This window comes from Sus scrofa, chromosome 2 (genome assembly GCF_000003025.6).
Source record: "Sus scrofa isolate TJ Tabasco breed Duroc chromosome 2, Sscrofa11.1, whole genome shotgun sequence".
Taxonomy (NCBI): domain Eukaryota; kingdom Metazoa; phylum Chordata; class Mammalia; order Artiodactyla; family Suidae; genus Sus; species Sus scrofa.
The window spans coordinates 120,896,938-120,911,574 of NC_010444.4; the positions used below are offsets into that span (position 1 = coordinate 120,896,938).

General features: G+C 39.2%; 1 long non-coding RNA gene across 1 annotated transcript; it reads left to right on the forward strand.

Annotated features, from left to right (window-relative positions):
• On the forward strand, positions 495-10,583 carry LOC110259774. The gene is made up of 3 exons (XR_002342114.1): positions 495-582; positions 7,288-7,437; positions 9,748-10,583. It is a non-coding gene; the product is annotated as an uncharacterized LOC110259774 (long non-coding RNA).

The window sequence follows — 14,637 nt, forward strand, 5'->3', positions numbered from 1 at the left end:
GATCCTACTGTAAATTGCTTTGTAATTGGCTAATTTTAAATTTTCTTAATACCATCATCATCACAATTTAAGCTTAATTTTTATCCGCTGTCTACTACAACTCAGCTACAAAAATTCTGTGCAACAGCTGCTGCAGTCCCTATTTTACTGCTGAAGAAACAAGGGTTCTAAGATTGTTTATTCTTCCTCTCTATTGTCTCATTCGATAACCTCATTTGTGGCCAGGTCTCACAGTTCATTTGTAAGCTCTAGCTGGAAATTTTATTGTCAGCCCTGACCTTTCCTTTCAGCTTTAGACTTTTATATGCAATTGCCTACTTGACATCTCAATTTGGATTTCAAAGGTGCCTGGGACTCGACCCATCCAAAATCCTGCAGAGTGCTCTGTGTTGTGCAGCGCGAGGACCTGCACCTCTGTCACTGCAGCCTTGATCTGAGCTGCCATCTTAGCTGGTCTCCAGCAATACACTCCTGACCTTAAATTTATTCTCCACACAGCAGCCAAGGGATCTTTTCGAAATGTAAATCCGATGATGCCACCACCGACTTACAGCCCTTGAATGACTTTCCTCTCCTTTTCAGGTAAAGACCAGAATCCTTAACATGACCTGCAAAGCTGGCATGATCTTCCTGTCTCCCCATCCTTAGATCATGCCATGCTGCTCACCCTCTCCGTCCCAATCACATGGACATTCTTTGAATTCATTTAATTAAACCTTGCCAGGATTTTTGCACTTGCTGTTCCTTCTAGCTGGAATGTGCTTCCCTCCCTCTTCTTTATTCTTTGCCTGGAGAAGTCCCACTTTCTCTTTATTTATTATTTATTTTGCTTTTGAGGGCCACACCTGCAGCATATGACAGTTCCCAGGCTAGGGGTCGAATCAGAGTTGCAGCTGCTGGCCTACACCACAGCCATAGCCACAGCTATAGCCATGGCAACGCAGTATCCAAGCTGCGTCCGCAGCCTACTGCAATGCCAGATCGTTAATCTGCTGAGCGAGGCCAGGGATCGAATCCTCATCCTCATGGATCCTAGTCGGGTTCATCAGCTCCTGAGCCACGAAGGGAACTCCCCCACGTTCTCGTTAGATGTCAGCTGCATTACCACAGGCAATACAGGAGAAAAGATTGCATGATTTGCTCAAAGCCACAGAGCCACAGCAGCTCTTAGCCTCGAATTCACTTTTCCAGACTCCATGTTTGGTGATGTTTCCATTTCCTCTTGCCTCTGTGTTAAGTGTAAAAACTTAAGCTGTAGTTCTCTAAAATCTCTATGAAGTCTCCCACAGAGACAGAGGCTCACCTTCTAAGCTTAAGAATATCCTAGGAATAATGCAGAACCTGATCTGAAGCAGCCATGACCTCTCCTAGGCTCAGCCCTTCCTTTTCTCAGCATCAGGCAGGATGCCAGATCTCGTGGAGCAGTGATTCTGTGCCAAGTTCAGCAGGGAGCTTTGGATTAAGATTCTCATGTCGACAGCAATTTTGTCTTGTGAAGATACACAGACCCTGCCTTATGCATTCCTTTCACACCTAGGAGGATTGAAATATATTTCTATTTGCAAACACATATACCTTAATACATATATCATAAAACAGAAATCATTGAAAATAATTCAGAGTTACTCTTCCATTTCAACCATTTGGTGAGTTTTGAATGTATTTTTCTTTCCAGAGCCCATGAAAAGGTGCTTGTTTTCCCCCTCTTTTAACTAGCTGGGTGGGTGCCAACATTTTCTTTCCTTCTCTTGATCTGATGTAAGGTCAATGTTTTGCTTCTGTCTGCTATTCCAGCTGGTAACCTGCAGGTAGCTGGATAAAAGAAGCTTTCTCTCAAGTTAGGCAATGCATCAAGTCCCACCCCAAACACAGATACACATACACACACACAAACACTGTGGAGTACAATAGTTTGACGTACAGGATGCTCTGCAGAAAGAGGGCAGTTCACGTCCACCCACAGTCCTCAGCAGGCCAGCTCAGGGCAGTGAAATTGGCTGCTATCCGTGCAAATCAGCATCCTGGAAAAGGAAGGTCTGGGTCAAGAGGAAGGAATATCCCATCCTGAGGAAGAAAGATTAGGTTTGTTCTGTATGATTGCTTAGGGATAACTTCCAAATTTACAATGCCCTGCAGCTCTTAATTTAGCCTTCTCTCAGTCTAAGATGACTAAACCGTATTTAGAAGAAAGGCATATTCATTATTGTTATTTAGTAATCTAATTTTAGAGCTATTACTAGAATAAAATGCAGAAATATGGTAATATTTATCTAGAAATGTGACTAATAAAGCTTCCCATGTTTCCACATTTAGGTATTAAAGACTAATGAAATGTAAATAGTAAAACAGGGAAACTTCTTTTGGGTAACTTAGTGGAGAGTGAAGTACTTTTAGCAAGCATTGTTTGGTTAAGTGAGTTACTCAAATGGCAGACTGCCTTTTCAGATTTGGCTACACTTCATTTAGATTAGAAACTGACTATATGGCATATTCTTTTCATTTAGACTGGGTGGAGGCAAGGGATTACTTCTAGTTATCACAGGACGTGTACAGTTACTTTTCTACAGATCAACTGGGAACCATTTCAGACCTCCCGAATGTAGGTTCTGAGAGAAATGAGATGTTGAGACTGGAAACCTCAGGTGACTTGAGCCTTTCCTCAAATCTATTATAGAGTAATATTGCTTGTTAACATGATAAATTTCTCTCCCGCCTTTCTTATATGCATACATCTGTCTTCTTTGTTGTTATTTTGTCTTCGTGCCTAATTGCTTTGGCCAAGACTTCTAAAACAGTGTTAATTAAGGATAATGATTGGGGAGTTCTCACTGTGGTGCTGTGGCGTAAGTCAAAGATGTGGCTCACATTCAACGTGGCTACGGCTATAGCATAGGTCAGCAGCTGCAGCTCTGATTTGACTCCCAGCTCAGGGACCTTCCATAAGCCACATGTGTGACCCTAAAAAAGACAAACAACAACAACAAAAAGGATAATGATTGTAGTTGCTTTTGTCTTCTTAATTTTAATAAGAAAGCTTAGGGTTTGTTTTCAGTCATGTTGATGGCTTTTGGAAGTCTAAGCCCAACATGCTGGGGTGCAGCATTAAGTTATCATTGATAATGGTCTGTCATTGGACTTGTGCTGTTGTTCTGACATGTAGACTTTGGCCTTGTGTCAAAGTCTTTTGCCTTGTTACCAATTTTTTTTTTTCTTTTTTCCTTTTTTCTTTTTACACCCACACCTGCGGCATTTGGAAGTTCCTGGGCTAGGGGTCAAGTTGGAGCTGCAGCTGTTGGCCTATGCCACAGCCACAGCAACACAGGATGTGAGCCGCATCTGCAGCCTACTGTGCAGCTTGTGGCAATGCTGGATCCTTATCCAGAGTGAGACCAAGGATTGAACCCACATCCTCATAGATACTAATTTGGTTCTTAACCTGCTGAGCCACAATGGGAACTCTCACCAAGTTTTGAAATGTGAATTTCAGTCCTGTGTTTCTGTCTCTATAATTTGCCTATGAAAGGTACTTGTTAGCATAGTGTTTCTGGACCTTAGGGCCTGGGTTGAAATCATGTTTCTTCTACTTATTAACTGTCTAACCCCACACAAGTTATTTAATGTTTTGTACTTTCTCAATTTGCCATATTGGGATAATAGCAGTACTTGTCTCACAATGTTATTATGAGCTTTACATTAAATAATGCATTTAAAGACCTTAGAAAGTTGTCAGTGCCTTTAACCACACTACAGGCTTATGGTTATTATTATTGTTAGTGGGAAAAAAAAGTGGCACTGTTATTCCTTTGAATGTCACCTGACTTCCTTCTGCCAACCCTTCTCTCAGGGTTAGATGCCTGTCTTGAGTTTCATCTTGCTGGTTAGGAATCTGCTGCCTAATTAGACTTGCCTTGTCAGCACACTCCATGACAACATATTCACCTTTGAAATAATAAGTGTGTTAAAGCAATCCTACTGCCTGACCTCAGGCTAAAGTATTCTGTCTGGTGGGTGAAACTTTCTTAAAAGACTCTGTTCTGAGTTTATCTCTACTGCTCACCTTTCACACCATTGTTGTGAGCCTTCTCCATCTAAAGATTTTGATTAGCATGTACATGTCCCCCCCTTTTTAGCATCTGATACACTCGTATAACTTATGTTAACACTTTTCCAGAAGTGATGCTGATTTGTGATTAGAGATATTGTTCCAACTCTGCAAAATTCCTTCTATTTTTTCCTGAATCAGAGGTCACAAACTTAAAATCAAGCTGTTTATATAGAACATGTTTATTTAACCTATAATCTTGGGATAAACACTGTCAGGACATAAAGAAAATATGAAATAATGCAAGGCATGGCCCTCACCCTTGAAGAACTTACAGTTTCGTTGAATAAAACTAAGACTGTGACTGTCTGAGGCCCAGTTGTGGAAGTGAAGGTGTGAATGGACAGCCCAGGAGAGAAGCGAGATCCTAGTTGAATCATTCAATTTCTGAATACAGAATTTGAAATTTTTTTTCTAGAGTCCATGAAAAAGTATTTGTTCTTCCCTTCTTTTAACTAACTGGATGCTAACATTTTATTTCTGTTTCTTTTGATCTAAAGAAAGAGGAGGGCATTCCAATTGAAGTACTAAAATTCTCAGTAGATTCCAGTTTGATGATGTTAATTACAACTGATGAAATGAACTCACTTGACTTAATTAATTATCTCTTCTTGTAGTATTTTCATGGTTTTCTCTTATCTGTATATTATCTATACCACTTTTTACTTAATAGTTTTAAGTTCCTGATTTCTGTTTAAATAACTTGACTAAAATGTTGTCATCACAGTCTTAACTAGAAAAGCTGTATACCTTGCCATAACACAAAAGATAAACACCATCTAGTTAAACTCATAACTCAGTACCACTCCTGGGACAGCCTGGGCTTGCCATTCTGGTGTTCCTTTGGGATGGAACCCTGGACAATTAACTGAGGTTTCTGTTCAAACAAAAAATTGCTTGGCAATTTCACTCCCCCAGTTCTAGTCACCTCCTGTTATCCTGTTCCTGCTTTGTTTTCTCTTTTTCATACCATGTAGTCTCTTCTAAAATTGTATTGTTTATTTCCTGGCTTATTATCTGTTCTTTCTGGCTAAAATATAAACTTAGGAGAGCACAGATTTTGTTTTGCTCACTGATGTTCCCCAGGATTTGGTGTGCATTAAGCACCCAGTTGCCTGACTTTCATGGCAAAAATGGTAAGAAACTGCAAAAATCTGGGCTTAGATAAAGTAACATTGCTTGCTAGTTCAGCACGTTATTTTTGATTTTTTTTTTTTTTCGGTCTTTTGAGGGCCACACCCACAGCATATGAAGTTCCCAGGCTAGGGGTCGAATTGGAGCTATAGCCTCCAGCCTGTACGAGAGCTGTAGCATCATCAGATCTTAGCTCATCTTCCACCTACATCATAGCTCATGGCAGTGCTAGATCCTTAAGCCACTGAGCGATGTCAGGGATCGAACCTACATCCTCATGGTTACTACTCAGACTCATTTTCGCTGAGCCACACAGGAACTCCTCTTTCCTGTGTCTTTGATGTCTGCTATAACTTTCCATTTTACTTATCTACCTGAGCTCATGGGACATTTTTACTTCTCTGAATCATTTTACTTTCTTACACTCACATACTACTTCTTTTTAATGTTGACCTAAGGGCTCCAATTCCTTTCCAGCCTAAACTACCTAACAGGGTACTAGCTGGATTTCTCTGTTCAGATAGCTTCCTGGACTGCCCAATATTATGTATCTAAGTGGCCAAAAAAAGCGATATAGCATTTGTCCAGAAAAGGGCACCTATAACAGTTCACTCATCCTGGATGATCTGCTCTAACATTTAAAAAATAAACAATAGGACAGCTAGTACATTGTTTATCCATACCAAGAGTAGCCATATCTAAAGGCTTAGATACGCTCCTCAATTTTAGTTCTGAAGACTGGATTTTTCATTCTTAAGGCAATGGACTTATTATTAAGAATGTTCTCCTGATAGATTAGGTGATTTTAAATAGATTTGGATACATTTTTATCCTTATGTTTTAAAATGTGTTGCTTGATACTCCTGTATCAGTCAGAATCATTTGAAGAGATACTATGAGCTATGAGATAGAGAAGTGTTATTTAAAATACTTCCACCCAGTTTTTCATTCTTCAAAGAATTTGTTTACTTTTTTCCTGCCTAATTAGATAATGGTTAGTCAAGGGGATGAAAGTATGTACCTACTTCCTGTGACAAATCCAATGCCTGTTAAGGCTGGTTGATTAAAGAAGCCATACTTCTTGGTGATAAATGACTGAGAGTCGACAATAAGGCTCATGCACTTCCAATGAAATCTTTCATGTCGTAGAATAGGAAACAAGATTGCAAATTCAGGAGTGGATGTAATGATTAGTATTGGGTGCTATTTATAATCAGTGGTGCAGGAAGTTAATTAGTTGTTTTCAATACGGTGACTGGGCTGATCCCAGAAAAAGTGCCTATGATTTTGTAAATGAAAACGATTTTTAAAAGGGTCGAGGCATTTCATGATTTTGGGAAGGTAAGGAAGGAAGCATGCTGAGTGATTAAAGAAGACCTAACTGGCAATTTTTATTGTAGACAGATGTTTACATTTATTTTGATAAGTAACATACAGTGTTCGAAGGAACATGGGTATGCTGTAGAAAATGGGACTTTTATTTTTTATTTTGGTACTGATTATCAGTGGCATAAAATAATGTGATATTCTCCAAATCTAGAAAGCATTGACTTTGTGGGAATAAGTATGAAATGTGATAGTAACTGACCTAAGCTACAAAGATACTCTTTAATGCACTGTGGGAATATTTATTAGTGAATACCCGTGTGGCCTGAAAGAGTTGATTGATGTCATTTGCTACAGGGCCTCACTTGTTCCCAGAGAGCCCTTCACAGACTGGCAGCATTTGGCTGATTATGGAAAAGCATGGCCCTCACAACAAAAGTGAGACTCGAAAGTGCTGCTGATAAAGAAGCCCAAGGTCAGAAAAGGACCAGTCTGATTCTAAAACACACACTATCTGGACAGTAATCAGAGGGATCACCTAGACAGGGGGCCTGGATTCAGGACAGAACAACTTGCTTAGTGCTTCCTGTCCTTAGCCTTCCTTGATTCTTACACACCAACAATATTTGGTTTACAATATTTACACAATTTAACAAAGATGGCCAGTGACGACGTTTATTTATTGACATCTTACGATATGCCACATATTCTGCTACATGCTTTAGGTGCATTATCCGACTCAATTCTTGCAAGAGCCCTTAAGAAGTATGACCCCAAAGCTGGGAGAAGAGTCCTGAAACTCGTCCCCAGGGGGGCAGTGGCAGAATCAGGACTGAAGCCTCAGTGTGGATCTCTGTTCTCCCTCTATCGCTAAGGTAGGTCTGGAAATTTAGTATTCAGCATCCAAGTCCACTGCTCTTTTTTTCTGCTTGTCATGCCCCCACCATTCCTTGCACATCTCTCATTTCCTCTAGCAAGTAAGCAGTTCTTCAGCATTTAAGGGTTCTCCTTTACTTTCTTATTTTAAAAAAAATTGTCTTTATTGAGAACTATGTCTAGATACTCATGTCGCAACAGAAGAAAGGGTGGGGGAAAAAACTGTAACTGCAATGTATACATCTAAGGATGACCCCTGACCCCCTTGCTGTACAGTGGGAAAATAAAAAAAAAAAAAAAAAAAAAAAGATTTCCTCTAGAAAAAAAAAAATTGTCTTTGTGTTTAATAGATTTTTATCTCTTAGAGTAGTTTTAGGTTTACAGAAAAATTGGGTAGAAAGTATAGGGTTCCCAGTGACCTGTCCCCTCTGTGTATAGTTATGATTTGCCTCTTGGGTTAATGTGGTGCTCTTTTTACAATTGATGGACCAGTATTGACACATTATTATATTTATTATTTTATTGCAGTATGGTTGATTTGCAAGGTTGTGATAATTTCTGCTGTACAGGAAAGTGATTGAGTTACACATGTACACACATGCATTCTCTTTCAGATTCATTTCCCGTATAGATTATCACGGAATATTGGATAGAGTTCTCTGTGATACATTATTATTATTAACTGACATCCACAGTTCACATTAGGGTTCTCTATTTTTCAAAATTTAGTCTTTAATTTTCATTTTATTAGAGTACAGTTGCTTTTCAATGTTGCGTTAGTTTTAGGTATACAGCAAAGAGATTCAGTTATACCTGTATATATATTCATTCTTTTTCAGATGCTTTCCCATATAGGTTTTTATAGAATAATATTGTAGTTCCTTGTTGGTTATCTTTTTTTTTTTTTCTTTTTACTGCTATACCTGCAGCATATGGAAGATCCTGGGCTATAGATCAAATCAGAGCCTCAGCTGCAGGCCTATACCACAGCCATGGCAACACTGAATCTGAGCCACATCTGTTACCTATCTTAGGATTATGCTGGATCCTTAACCCACTGAGCGAGGCCAGGAATCAAACCCACATCCTCATGGACACTGTGTTGGGTTCTTAACCAGCTGAGCCACAATGGGAACTCTGATTATCTATTTTATATATAATAACGTATATGTGTTTATCCAAAACTCCTAATTTATGCTCCCTCCCAGTGTTTCCCCTTTGGTAGCCCTAAGTTTGTTTTTGAAATCTCTGAGTCTATTTCTGTTTTGTAAATAAGCTCATTTGTATCATTTTATAAATTAGATTGCACATATAAGTGATTTCATATGATAATTGTCTGACTTACTTCACCTAATATGATAATCTCTAGGTCTATCCATGCTGCTACAAGTGGTATTATTTCTTTATTTTTATGGCTGAGTAGTATTCCACTGCACATATGTACCACATCTTCTTTATCCATTCATCTGTCAATGGCAGATTAGGTTGCTTCCATGTCTTGGCTCTTATAAACAGTGCTACAGTTGTTACAGACTCTCTATGTTTTGACAAGTGCATAATATCACATACCCAGGACTGCAGTATCATACTGAACAGCTTCACTCTCCTGAAAATCCCCTGTGCTCCACCTGCTCATTTCTCCTCCCCTCCTCCCAGGCCCTGGCAACCACTGATCTTTTTACTGGCTCTGTAGTTTTGACTTTTCCAGAATGTCATCTGGTTGGAATTATGTAATATGTAGCCTTTCTAGACTGGCTTTTTGGGACTTAGCAATGTGTATCTCTCCATGTTTTTTTTCTGGCTTGAAAGCATAATTCTTTATTTCTTTGCTGGCCTATGTGGTGGACTGAGTGGCATAAGCAGAGTCTTACTCAGAATTTTTTTTCCCTGTACCAGTGTCTGCCAGGTAGGAGTTCTTCAAGATGGCAACACTGAATATTGCCTCCCTCTTCTCATTGTTTGCTTTTACTCATGTGGCTTTGTTACTTATTTCCATTTGAAAAATAAAAGAGGACCAAGACCACAAGATGACAAAAAAGAACCCAAGTTAAAGGAATGCTGGGACATTTTCCCCTTTAGCTATAGCTGAGCATGGAGCTAAAGTGGTCCATGCCCTGTCCATAAGGGCGCCTTAGTCACCTTAATGATCCATACAGTTAGTGGCATAATTGATCCAGCCACTGGGAACAGTATTGATTGTGTTGATATCCAGAATAATTAGAGCAGCCAGAGTGTGGTTCAGTCCAATAAATATGGGCCTATTTGCTGAATGTTCTTGTAATTTGGTGATTTTTCTTTATTTCTTACAGAATTCCAGGATTGGAAAAGATCTCAAAAATCATCTGGCATGACATTCTTATTTTATAGATTAAATCACTCAGTTCAGAGAGGTTCCAATCTTGACCCAGGGTCTGTGACTAGTGGTTGAAGCACTGGTCCCCAGACTCCTAACGCCTTTTCCTTTCAACAACACTCTAGTGCAGGTGCGTAGTGGAGTGAGAAGTAAGCTTCTGTTTTTATGTGTCACAGAGAGTTCTTTTTTCCTGTAACTGCAGTATAACCTAGCCCAGGCTGTCTGGGCCTCAAATGACTAATTTTATGAATAATAAGAGTTCTGTGGACATGTAAGTTTTCTCCGAAAGGAAGAGGTGGAAGACTATACTTTCAGGGATCATTTCTATAGTTTGTGAAAGGAAGAGGTGGGCATAGCACCAAACTCAAACGTCTATGTCCTTGTGTTGACTGTTTGTCTACTATTTCAGGGATTCTTAGGATGTGTGTGTGTGTGTGTGTGTGTGTGTGTGATTGTTGTTATTACATTGTATTTAATTTTTTAAATGTTACACATCTTCCTTGAGATTTAGGGCACTTTTTGGGAGTTTGTCGATGGGAAGTTTATTTTCTTGGAGAAGAGTTAGTAGAATCAAGGAAAATAAGGTAGACCTAGCATCTCCCCTCTCAGTCCTTAATTATGAACCATATATTGCAGTAGAGAAACCAAAGGAGAGAATAGATTGAATCATTCAACAATTTTTCATTTTCTTTTTAATATTCGATGGTAATATGTAAGAATCTCAGCCCATTGAAAGAAGTTAATGATAAGCTTAAATGGGGTTTTAGCAAAATAGACTGAACTCATAGTATCTAAAAGGTGTAAATTACCAGCCAGGCCCCTATGTTACCCACAGCCCTGGAGATCCCAAAGCTTAGGTATAGACCTGGCTGTGCAAAGGAGCGGGGCAGGCAGCAGCAAAATGGCTTGGGTCCTAAAAGTGGTTGACATTGGGTCCCACCAGAGGAAGACCTGTTCTAGTCTATATCCTCTTCTTAAGAAGCAGTGGAAATGATGCCTGGATGACAGTGCTTGAACCAACTCAACACCAGCTAGATACCTGTTGTACCAAATCAGCTCTACTGGAAACAGACATTTGAACAGGAGGTGAGATTTTTTTGTTGGTGTTGTTATGTTCTCTAGCTTCCCAGAAACAATGACATTTTCTGAAAAGCTTAGTAATACTTTGAGAAGTTCCAGTAATTATTTCAGACTCTGTAGACTCTAGTTATAATAACACAGACTTTGGAAACATCCCAGGAGCTGTTTGCCAGAAAGAACACCCTCCAAGCTCCTTATGATTCACATCTAGCTGTTCACCTTTCCACATTCCACAGACACTTCCTTAACCACTGCTCTTGTTTGTCCTTCTCCCACAGCTTGGGTGACCCTCATTTCCTCTTCTATCTCATCCTTCACGGTAGAGTTTAAATGCCCTCACTTTCATGGTAAATACCCACAGAAACGTCGAAACTCTCACATCACTTTATAGCCCAGCAGTTAATTCCTAGTTATTTATGTGATAGAAACGAACACATGTATTCACAAAAGACTTGTATAAGAATGTTCATAATGGCTCTGTTCCAGTGGCTAAAAAGTGAAAACAATCCAAATGTCCATAACAGATCCTGGGAAAACAGATAGTGGTGTATTCATACAATGGAATACTACTCAGCAATAAAAATGAGGTGATTACTCTTTCTTTTTTTAGATTTATTTATTAAAGTATAGTTGATTTACAATGTTCTGTCAATTTCTGCTGTACAGCAAAGTGACCCAATGATATATAGACACTTCCTTTTTCTCGTACTATCTTCTGTTACATTCTATCACAAGTGAATGGTTATAGGTCCCTGTACTATGTAGTAGGACCTCATTGCTTATCCATTCTAAATGTAATAGTTGGCATCTACCAACTCTAGTCTCCCAGTCCATCCCCCTTCTCCCCCCTCCCCCCCCCAGCAACCATAAGTCTTTTCTCCATGTCTGTGAGTCTGTTTTTGTTCTGTAGATAGGTTCATCATCAAGTCTACAAAGTACAAATGATGGTGAAGGTATGGAGAAAAGGGAACCCTCCTACCCTGTTGGTGGGAATGTAAATTTGTATAACCGCTATGAAAAACAGTATGGAGATTCTTCAGAAAACTAAATATAGAATTACCATATGATCCAGCAATCCCACTCCTGGGCATGTATCTGGACAAAACTTTAATTCAAAAAGATACATGCACCCCTATGTTCATTGCAGTACTATTCATAATAGCCAATACTGGAAACAACCTAAATGTCCATCAACAGATGAATGGATAAAGAAGATGTGGTGTATGTATGCACTGAAATACTATGCAACCATAAAAAAATAATGAAATAATTCCATTTGCAGCAACATGGTGGCAACTAGAGATTCTCACACTAAATGAAGTCAGAAGAGAAATGAATGCCATATAATATCACTTATATGCGAAATCTAAAATATGGCACAAATGATTACTATTTTTCATAACACATGGATACATTTTGCTGCATGAAAGATGTCAGAAACAAGAGCACATACAGAGTATTTCCATTTATATAAAATTTAATTTATAGGCAATACTAATCTATGGTGAAAAAAAAATGGGAACAGTGATTGCCTTTGGTATGAGGGCCATGGAGACTGACTAAAAAGGGCTGGAGGAAACTGTGTAGGATGATGGAAATGTTCTGGGTCTTTTTCGGAGTGTGGGTTTCCCAGTGCTTGCATTCATGAAACATCAAACTGTAACATCTAAGATCTGTGCATTTCACTGTATATAAAATAAAACATGGAAGGAAGGCGTTTCCACTGTGGCACAATGGAAAAAAATCTGACTAGTATCCGTGACGATGCAGGTTCAATCTTGGGCCTTGCTCAGTGAGTTAGGGATCTAGCATTGAAAAACATGGAAGGAAATATCATTTTTTTTTCTAGCTCTTAATTTTGCTTATTTCTTCTTTTTTTAAGCATTAAGCTTCCCCAGCCTCCTCTCTGCAAACTTACTAATAGAAAGACAATACCGTATCAGTTAATTACATCTTAATGTTTATTTAAATCAATGTTTACATCTTTTAGTTTTCAAGTCTAGTGGTGAACTTAAAGTATTTGTGTTCAGGTGCAAGTATTTTAGGCATTACACAGAAGACAACAAAGATATTTGGGAGTATTTCAAGGCTCTTTCTGGTGCTACTGACCTCACAGCCAGGTAATTTATTCACCTATGAAGGTTATTCCCGATGCCTATGTAGTTATTTGATAGTTTTCTTTTCTTTTCTTTTTCTTTTTCTTTTTCTTTTTTTTTTGTCTTTTTAGGACCTCACCATGGCATATGGAGGTTCCCAGGCTAGGGGTGGAATTGTAGCTGTAGCCGCTGGCCTACGCCACAGCCACAGCTACACCAGATCCGAGCTGTGACTTTGACCTACACTGCAGCTCATGGCAACACTGGATCCTTAACCCAATGAATGAGGACAGGGATTGAATCTGCATCCTCATGGATACTAGTCATATTTGTTTCCCCTGAGCCACAACAGGAGCTCCAAGGATTGTTGTCTGTTAGTCCTTCTTTTCCCCTCTTCTCACTTACCCCTAATGGATGGTTGTGTAGGTATGCCTGAAAACACATGTAATCTTCCTATAAAATGCACTCTCAGGGATCTGACTAGGAACCATGAGGTTGTGGGTTCGATCCCTGGCCTTGCTCGGTGGGTTAAGGATCTGGCGTTGCCGTGAGCTGTGGTGTAGGTTGCAGACGTGGCTCCGATCCCATGCTGCTGTGACTCTGGTAGGCCAGTGGCTACAGCTCCAAAAAGACCCCTAGCCTGGGGACCTCCATGTGCCTCAGGAGCAGCTCTAGAAATGGTAAAAAGACCAAAAAAAAAAAAAAAAAATCCGCTCAGAAATTTCTGCTGAATCTTTTTCTTTTATTAAGCTTGCAAAGTATTGTATGGTTTCCCCTGACATGTCTCTCTCCCCCACTGAATTTGGAACTTTTTAAAACGTGGGAAATACCTTAAAAAATCTTTGCCCCAGTGGATAGCACAGGATCTGGAAAAAAATGTAGGCATTCTGTAACGTTTACTGAAAAAATTAATAAATGACAGGATTTTTCCCTTATGTGGCTGCTGAAATAAAAAAGAGCTACATTCAGAGGAAAGAACTTTTGGGTGGTTTGTGTTTTACAGTTCTATTATCTGTGCCCTCAAATTGGTCTACTTTTCTTCCTGCTCCTACCCTGCTTCCCCATGTGATTCTTCTATGACTGAGTCAGTGTAGTATAAGCATTCCTACCAACTTCATACTAGAGAATTCTTTGGGAAAAAAAAAGACATTATAAAATGAAAGCAATTTGAACCTAAAAAGGGATTGCTTTTCAAATGGTATTGTAGAGTCTTACACCTTGGCCTTTTTACTTTATTGAAGTCACTGTATTTTTTTTCTTCACCAATTTCTCCAAACACAGTATGTTCAGGTTGGATTGCGCTTCAGATGTAATATTTAAAACAGCAACATGTCTGACAGATCCCAGAAATTAAATATGTCCATTTCTTTTAGCAAGGCACAGAAGGCACCATAAAGCAGCTGCAAGAATTAATTTACCGAGATAGTTGACATTTTCGAGCTGACTGCCTCTTAGAGAAAATGATGTCATCCTCCCCCAGCCTAATGACAGTCATCAGCCTGAGAGGACACATGCTAATAAGGTTCATTGCTCACCTACTTTTCTTTCTTCTTTAGCCACGATGTCCTTGGTTGCCCATAATTTGGCATTGTGTTCCTAGAATAATGTCCAAGAAGCACTGGGGCATGAAACAGAATTTTTTTTTTTTTTTTTTGTCTGAAAATGGAATG